The 9,891-nt window shown below is 36.8% G+C and overlaps 1 non-coding gene across 1 annotated transcript; it reads left to right on the forward strand.

Moving 5' to 3' along the window:
* Positions 1-2,153: 2,153 nt before the first annotated feature.
* On the forward strand, positions 2,154-2,234 carry TRNAL-AAG (transfer RNA leucine (anticodon AAG)). Its single transcript has one exon. It is a non-coding gene; the product is annotated as a tRNA-Leu (tRNA).
* The last annotated feature ends 7,657 nt before the right edge of the window (positions 2,235-9,891 follow it).

The following is a 9,891-nucleotide window of genomic DNA, read 5'->3' on the forward strand; positions in this document are numbered from 1 at the left end:
ATCTCTTAACAAGGAAGCTGATATAATGGCTAACAAAGGATGTCTTCTAGCTCAAGGTATGCTGGTAAAGAATGATGAAGAAGCTGAAAGGAAACCAATTCCTTAACAGACAAGGAGAGCTGGTCAAGGGAAAAACTTCACAGAACATAGGCTGGCACAGGTTGACCTTCATTGACAAGAGAGAGTGGGAAACTCCTTGCTGGTCTAACATCGTGCAGAGTAGTCAGGTAATTGGTTTTCAGCATGGGACAACAGTTTTGGGTTCTTTAGCATGGAGCAGAGCTGATTTCATATGGAGGAAGGTTATGAAAGACGTGATGTGTAGGATCTGGGCAGGAGATGATCCGATGGTCATCGCGCGCTTGAAAAGGAGGGGAGTTAACGATGCGAGGAGTGGTAAGCGGTATACATCGCACCGCTTCAGGCCCCTAGGCAGTATTCCATGAAATGGACGTGATGTACCTTAGGGTCTAACGCGTGGCAGGACAAAACCACTCATATCACGCGCTCCTGAGGTGATAAGGGCCGGTCAGAGAAGGACGCGATAAGCGTTGGATCTAGGCGGGGCTTGATCTGACGGTTATCGCGCGGTGGTTATTGAGGGGTCTTAACCTTGATGTGGGGTCGGGCATGGAGGAGGCTTGGAATATCGGAGGTGGGGTCAGGTTAAGGGCCGGACAGGGAGGGACGCGATATGCGTAAGATCTGGGCGGGGGTTGATCTGACGACCATCGTGCACTGCAAGTGGAGGGGAGTTAATTATGCTGGGAGTGGTAAGTGGTTTTCATCGCACCGCTCCTAGCTGTTGGGTTGTTTTGAATGAAACGAACGCGATTCCACTTAGGGGCTAACGCGTGGCAGGTCAAAACCGCCCATATCGCGCGCCCTTGAGGAATTAATGGTCGGTCAGTGAAGGACGTGAAAAGCGTCGAATCTGGGCGGAGGAAGATCTGACGATTATCGCGCATCGATTAAGGTGGGGTCTTAACCTTGTTGTGGGGTTGGGTTCGGATGAGAAGCTCGATTTCGGAGGTGGGGACAGGGTATATATTAAAACAGTTTAATATATGCGGGTTTTAACTTAAAGTATATGCGGAATTAACTTAAGTCAGGAAAGTTTCAAAGCAACGAAGAAAAGCGGAATGCAAGATAGGACACTCAGATGCCATCAACAAACCAAGGAACTCTAAGCCATGATAAAAGCGTCAAAAGCAGCAGCTCTTCTCTGACACTAATGCCAGAATATGAGGACTCTATAAAGTCAGAAATCTCACATTTGACTGTAATCGAGGTTGTTTGGCCACGGCCAACCTCTTCTTATGAATAAAAACTTAACCGCTTCTATATATAATAAAAAAAAAAAAAAAAATTACTAATTTTATATAAAAAAAATTATATTTAATTAATATAAATATTATAAATAGATGCCTAAATAAATCTCCAAACATAATATTTGTGTTACCTTTAGTCACATCCAACAATATCATTTGTCTTCATTAAAAAGAAATATAGAATAATATATATGGCTTAAAATTATACCATATATCCTCAGACTCATTGAAAAGCGGTGTCTATCAATGCCACCAGAAATGAAATTCCGGCTGATTATTAATGATGACGAATAGGTGTTGGCCGATAAAAATGACGCGTAGGCATTTACCAGGGTTTAATGAGTGAAATCCCTTTCCAATTAAAATTCAATAGACGGGATTTGCTTATTTATTATTCACTCCCATGAAGATCCGGACAGCGATGCAGTCGACTGTAGTACCACATTATTACTTTTAAATACAGATCTTTGTTTTTCATCATGGCAGTTGAGATCACCAACGATATTACATCAAAATTATGATTATAATTAAATGTTTAAGGGTGTTTGGTCTAGTGGTATGATTCTCACTCTGGGTGCGAGAGGTCCCGAGTTCGATTTTCGGAATGTCCCTACATTAATTATACATTCATAACAATTTTGCTGCAAGAACAGCAAAAATTTAGGTTGGAAGTGTTTACCAGTGTAGGTGAAAAATATAAGTATTCCTCGTCGGGTAACTAAACCTGCCGTCCCAATTGTTCAGATGGCCGAGTTGGTCCAAGGCGCCAGTGTAGGTGAAAGTAAGTATTCCTCATCGGGTACATAAACCGTCGTCACAATTGTTGAGATGGCCGAGTTGGTCTAAGGCGCCAGATTAAGGTTCTGGTCCGAAAGGGCGTGGGTTCAAATCCCACTCTCAACAATTATTCTCTAATTGTCCCCATTTGTAATTGAAAATATTTTGTCAGCTTTGGGTTGGATTAGGGAGAGCGGAGATTACCCTGGCAGTAAGTTCTCTCTTTTTCGGAATGGATACACCAGTAGGATATTTTTCCTTAACCTTCACCTTCTTGTTAATGAAATATTGAAACCTAAATTCGGTGAACCAGTGAGATCTCTTCCACTCCAGGGTAAGCATGTTTTTGTGACCATTGGACCTAGGATTTCCATTTTTCCTTTGGCAATCACTCTGGAAGATGTCTCCAGGTGGTAATCTTTTCCTTACATTTATTTGTAGTAGTTAACTTCTGCTTGTTCACTGTGATTTTCTGTTTTTTCAAAGTTTCAAGAAACATGATAATGAAGTACTCAAATCCAAAATTGGTGAACTAGGAAACTATCTTCCTCTCAAGGGTAGTGATGTTCTCGTCACCATAGGGCTTCGTATTTTATTTTTCTTCAAGCTCTCAATCTGAAACGTGTCTCCAAGGTAGCACTCTTTCCTTCCATTCATTCGAAATAATTCAGTTCTGTTTGCTTCTGCTTTTTTCTTTTAATGGCAGATTCAAGAAACCTATCCAGAGGGGGTTGCAGGGCATAATGGCTTCCTTTGGCTTAGAAGCCATGTACGAGTGGAATTTCTTCCGCTAAAACAAAACCACTGGGCATTGATGACGTCCTCCAGGGTAGGGTTGGCCATCTTCTTCATATATATATATATCAAAAATCATTGCTTACTTTCAAAAATATTGGCTTGTCTCATCGTGTTCCCAACTCAATATCACTTCATCTCTTTTATCTTAGATGCACCTTTCTTCAAGTTTGGAATATCGCTTGATCTCTTTTATCTTAGATGCACCTTTCTTCAAGTTGGAATAGGGATTCTTCTCCTTAACTTTTGAGTTGTCAAATATTATTTTCAATTTAGAATTTTAAGTGCTTAAAACCACTATCATCATCCACAAAAAGGTTTTGTATGCCAAATGTGTTTAGCAATAATTTCTTTTAATACTAATGGCACAAACTTGATAAGTTATTCTATATGAAGTCTCTCAATATATTATCAACTCACTCATGAAATAATAAGTGCAGATTAGTCGAATTCACCTCTGGTTAGTTGGTGCACTTCTTTTATCCATTGGTGCATAATTCTTCTCAAATTACCTTAATAGGTTTTGCATATTATGTGATTATATATATTATTTTATATCTAATGAACCCTTTTCAAAACCTATGTGAAGTCTTTAACCCTACACTCTCAAGCATAAAAAATCTCTTACAATACATCCTAGCTATTTTCACACACTCTATTTTAACACACTTCAACACATGACCACATCATAACCTCACTATCTTTTTTCTTGATGTATATAGCCATATTGTTTATAGGGGGATATTTGTTTAAATTTGGCAAGCTTGGCTAATTAAAACTACCTATAAATATAAAATGAATATAAAAATTTAAAAATAATTTCAAATTTCCTCTCGACCAAATAAAAATAAATAATATTGAAAATTACCTTCTAAACAAATATCCTCTTAAAAAAAATTAATAACATAACAATTTATTTAGCATTTATTATTTTGTATCCCTTAACCATTTAACAAAATATATATACAATAATTTAGATGACTACTATATACCATTATAGTAATTATAATAATTACAAAAACGGCATATGATGGTAATTGACTATTATAAAAATAATATATAACGTCTAAATCATTTACCAACTCCAAATCTTTATCTTAAATATATCCTACTTTTAAGGTTTTAACTGCGTTTTTCAGGGCCATTCAATGACAACAATAATAATGGAATTTGTTAGCCTCATTCTCTTAATAATCAATTAATAAGTTCAAATATTAAATTAAATTAATAAAATCATGAGAACTCCTCAAACTAAGGAGTCTAGTTTTGGTTGAGAGATTCTCTCCAACTAGCTCTCCTAAATTAGTGTGTAAGTTGAGAAATTGTCTCAACCAAGTGAGTTTAAGATAGATGCACTATCTTAAGGCCACTTGCTCATGTATTTAAATGTATTATTAAATTATTTGAATAAGAGAGAATTATATGAGCATGAGAGACCACATGATGGCTCTCTGCTTTTTCCGCCATGTCTAGTTTCTATGTTTCTGAGTGTTTATTTTATTAAGTTTCCTTCATGTGTGTGTTAAGTTTCTTCATGTGGTATCAAAGGGATCTTCAATTGGTATCAGAGCGATGATTTGATTTATCATCAGAATTTGATGCTGGGACATCATTCCTTTGTTGCAGCGCAGCTCCACCTGATTCTCTGAAAGTCTCCTCATTGGAATTAACCGAAACCATATTGGATCGCAGATCCAATTGCAGTTTTCATGTGACGTTGTTTCACACTTGGATCCTTGCTAAGAGCTGTTCTTTTCGTACTAATCGTACCTTGCACACGGTGCAACAGAGCGCAGTTATCATTCCGTACACATGCTTCCTTCATGAGCCCTCAGATATTTATCATGGCTTCCTCTCTTGAATGCCAAAAAGGCGTTATCGCAGTCTGCCTTAATCGAAGAAATATCCAAACCTGCTCCTGCTTTTGAAACTGGGCAACTACAACAGAACGCAACTGAGTAGAGGTGAAAGCGATGAAAACGTTGCTTCCTAGAGAACATTCCTAATTCCTGAACGTTGCTACCCACGCTAGTGTCTTCGAGTCTGCTGACGGGAACTGAAACATATTGTCACCATATGCATGATTCACAAATACAGTTGCCGATGCCATTGCGGTTGCTAACACCGCACTATAATTTAGCAGCCATTGTTACAAGAAAATTGATAAGCTAGTTGTTCGTATTTGAATGAACTATGGTGTGGGAACTTGTTATTCTACTCAGTAATGCAAGGATACAGAATTCCGTTCGATGATATTATAGAAAATTATTGCAGAGGCAGAAGTTTTGTTATGGGTTTTTATTGGTTTTAGTGCATCGGTAGTTTTATTTGTGCCAGATCCCATTGTTTGTTCTGGATTCCTTTAATCTGAGAGAAGTGATTGGAATTCGATTTCAAACGCTCTCCAGCACTGTAAAATTCTTCATGGTTGGTGAGTTGATAATGGTAAACAAGGGTGTCGTAATTAAATGTGCCTCTGCTCTAAAAATTGCAAAGACGTGAAACCCGTGCAGTGTTATAAGAGCCCTTTGTATTCATTTCTTGCACGCTGAATCTGCACAAGCCTTCAAGCACTACTGTATAGATGACTCTTCCACTTGGCTTCTCCAAGTCCTCATGCTATCTCGGTGTTTTGCCAACATTTTCGTAGCAGTGATTTTGTGATAAAGAACACTTCGTCGCTGCAGCTATAAAATCAAGTTCACCAGAGGGGGTACGAACTTAGTTCATTGGTCATTATTCTTTGCCCTTGATAGGATTTTTTTCAAGGCCTAGAAAACAAATGGCGTAATGAAATTCTTTTTGTACATTTTGGAGGGATAAGGAGTATTTCTAATTTTTTGGAGTCATAAGTGATTTTGTGAAGTTATAATATGCATATTCAGTATTTGGAGCGATAAGTGAAAGTCATTATTGTAATTCAAAGCAATGTTTTATTTTGAGAGATTTAGTCCATGAACATCCATATTTTGAAGACAAATTGCTTCAAAGGGTTGCGATCTTGGCATTATCATTGTTTTAGAGCCATTTTTTGAAGCCAATTTGACGCCAAGGAGTTCTCAGTCTGTGCTTAAGACGCCTCACTGAAGGCATTGTCATGATGATGTATCTTGAAGGTTAATAAAAACATATCTTTTTGTGGTGATCGTGTCCTAGATCCGCCCGAAATTGAATAAGGGGATCATAGGTACACACTGTGTTGTGGATGTGTTTGCATGACTTGTGTCGAGTTTGTAGAACGCTCTTTTTATTATTCTTAAACAAACCAACTACACGCACATAAGAAAGTTTACATATACAAGTCATCGATGAAGCTCCTAAAATCAAAGCTCCCATAATCAATTAAGTTCATAAGCACAAAGCATCACATCATCGACTTGATAAAAGTAATATTCTGCAACAACATTTCACATCATGTAATCAAAGCAATCAAGTTAAGGACGCTACATAATCAAGTTGTCAAAGACGATTCTACATCAACATCCAATCAAGTTGTCATCTACATCAACAACAATTTTTTGGCAATTGCACTTGCACCATTTTTTTAATAAGCTCAATACAAAACTGTAACTTGCAAATCATCATTTGTAAGTTGGATTGTAATCAAAGAAAAATTGAGTTGAATTGTCTAGGTGCATTTTCGATTGTAACCGACACCCTAATTTGAATTTTTAAGGTGAATACATTAAGTCAAGTAAGTCTTCAACTGAGTCATCAAGATTGAACTTGTCATTTGTCTCTTGGGTGCATTTTCGATAGTGTTCGACACCCTTCCTTTTTTAAAATCAACACATTCAGTGAGTACATTCAAGAAAGCACAAAGTGTTAGTAATCAATCAAGCAAGTTCAAGCAAGCCATCTAGCAAGCAATCATCATCAAATGAATGTGAAATCTAGTATTCTATTCTTCAAGTGAGCATCAAAACAAGCATGTGTCTACAACAAGCACACTAAGATCAAGCGAGCGTGTCAAGTAATCAAATCAAGTGCGACAGTTCAACGCACACCAAGCGATCTTGTATAAAGTTCATTAAAGCACTCATAACGTTTCATTCAAAGAGATCATCATCAAGCGAGCTGAAATCAACAGTTCAAGCAAAGTATCAGCCACAGTACAAGCGAGCCTGTCATTTCAGTGATCAATTCAACAATTTTTCAAGCCCGAATTCTTCAATAAGCGAGCCTGACTTCAAAGTAAGCAAGGCAACATGGCGACACACATTCAGTTGTCTCAAATTCTTCACAATTTGATGTTATCATCAGCTGGCGACATGGTGCACATCAGCGAAACCATTCTTGCTGACATTCTAGTGCATCTTCAACATGCACATGAAACGATTGAGTTCCTTCAACTAGAGTCGCAACTACAGAGAACAGAGTTGCAAGAGAAGCATGTTGCTTTTAAGTCTTTGACCAATCCAAATACAATTGTTCATTCAAACTCATTCATCCAACCAGCTTCAAGTGTTGAAGTTGTTCCAGTGCAACTTTCTTCCAAACCCATCATCAAGCCATGGGAAGAAATTCAAAGTAATCAAAATCGACGCGGCTTAGGATATCTCAAAGATAACGACAACTTACATATCCCTGATTATTCAAAGCCCATTCAGTTCGTCAATGCCAGATTACTTGAACAAATCACCTCAACAAGTTGCAAACAGACATCAATGCACACAACATGAAGTTGCAGACAAACAGAAATGCACACCAACTCAAGTTGCAGACAAACCGAAATGTTCTCATTGTCAAAGAACCGGTCATCTGGAAGATCAGTGTTTTGATCTCCATCCTTGTAGCCATTGCGGCAAGTCGAATCATTCATTAGAGAAATGTTGCAAACACGACCAACCTGCCAGATTGAAGATAAATTATTCATGGATTGATCCCTGGGAATGGTCATCCACAGCCAGAAGATTGTATAAGTTTTACAATCGCATTCACTCACACATATTGTAGCCAACATAATGATGGTACTCTCGTGCAGTTGAACGGGGGAGTACACCTGTGAAATACTCCTACACCTACGGGGGGGAGTTCAGATATAATTTGGAGAAGATTGTCTCTCCTTTCAGCTGACAAAGGGGGGAAAATGTCAATGAAATCTACAAGTGGCTGCCAGACTGAAAGTCTCGACAACATCAGTGAAGTAGCCAATGGGCATCTTCATCAGCCAGTGGGCATTTTTCATCAGCAAATTCGCCAGTGGGTGACAGACAACAAAAGCATCAATGAGCAACTTTCATCATAGCAAAAGCAACATTGAGTTGTTTTTTGACATCTTTAGCCAGTGGGCAATCATCATCAACAAATACGCCAATTGGCGTTCATCAAATTGTGTCAGTGGACACTGGATGTTGTTTTCAATCAAAGGACAGTTGGATCCTTTTGCATCTTGGCATGTGATGGAGTTGTCAAGCTTCGTTCATAGATGAATCAATGATGCAACTGACTCATAGTCTCTTCATATTGCAGTTTCTTCAGCGTCCAGATTTGGCGGTTTTTTCAGGAAAATGATTTTTGAGGAGCAACTTGAGAACTTGGAAGATGGTTCCTTGTTCTTTTTGGATTTATCATTGAGGGGGGGAATGTTAGCCTCACTCTCTTAATAATCAATTAATAAATCCAAATATTAAATTAAATTAATAAAATCATGAGAACTCCTCAAACTAAGGAGTCTAGTTTTGGATGAGAGATTCTCTCCAACTAGCTCTCCTAAATTAGTGTGTAAGTTGAGAAATTGTCTCAACCAAGTGAGTCTAAGATAGACACACTATCTTAAGACCACTTGCTCATGTATTTAAATGTATTATTAAATTATTTGAATAAGAGAGAATTACATGAGCATGAGAGACCACATGATGGCTCTCTGCCTTTTCCACCAGTTTGTCTTTTGTGTGTTGTTGGTTTGATATTATTGTGTGTTAATTTGCATATGTGTTTAATATGGATGTGTGAGTTTCCTTTAGAATTAATATATTAATTTATTTATGATTTTATATTAAAATCACTGATTAGGTTAATAGAATATTTCTTTCACTTAAATTATTATTTGGCTTTACTAATTGCACTATGTTCTTAAAACTAAACTGGAATTTGGCAACAATGCCTTTGCGTGCTAGTAACTCGATCATTTAAAAAAATAAAAATTTGTTACTCTTTTCTTGACGCAAAGAGTCCATACGCTGCAATTGAAAATCGAACACAGTCAAACTACCGTTGAAAGGCCATTTGTTAGAGATAATGAGTAAATACTTTAGAGTGTTGTATTAATAGCCATAAATTTTGAAATATCGCGCCCTCTGGGAACCATTCAAGTTACTAGAATAAGAAAAAATGAAGGCCATATCCGTGTCATCAAATATCTAGTGCATGTGGACATGAATGTTAGAGTGTGTATTATTTGAGTGTTTTAAAGTGTTGAATTTGTTTTGGTAATTAAAAAAATATTTAATAATAATAATAATAATTGTTTTTTAAAGTTGAATAACTAGACAATTTTATTTCTTCATATTAATATAAATGCAAACTATGGAGATGAATTTAGAATTAATTCATTTCTAGAAAAAAAAACTGAAAACAGAAACCAATGTCTAGGTATCAGATATTCAACCAACTTAGGACCAAAATAATCAATATTCAAAGAAAATTTGGGATAGGAATATTAAACCTTCCAAAAAAGCTCCACGCCACCAGCGAAAAGGCCATGGTAAATTTTATAGTAAAAAAAGGTCAAAAAATCTGGCAAATTTCTCAGTGAAAAATCTGTAAGTAATCTAAATTCAAAATATATAATTAAAAAGTTGAATTTGTAAAAAGAAAATTGATAAAAAAACTAAAAGAGAGAGCAAAGAGTGATTTTGTATAACATAAATGTCACATTGTATATTATTCATTTCAATAATTACATATATAGGAAATTATATACTAGCTTCAACACCTCTAGATAATGATTGTAACTCATTACATAAGAATCAACAGCTTCTAGAAT

The sequence above is a fragment of the Pinus tabuliformis genome, chromosome 6, assembly GCF_031772625.1.
Source record: "Pinus tabuliformis cultivar Carrire ecotype Pingquan chromosome 6, CPIR1, whole genome shotgun sequence".
NCBI classification, from domain to species: Eukaryota; Viridiplantae; Streptophyta; class Pinopsida; order Pinales; family Pinaceae; genus Pinus; species Pinus tabuliformis.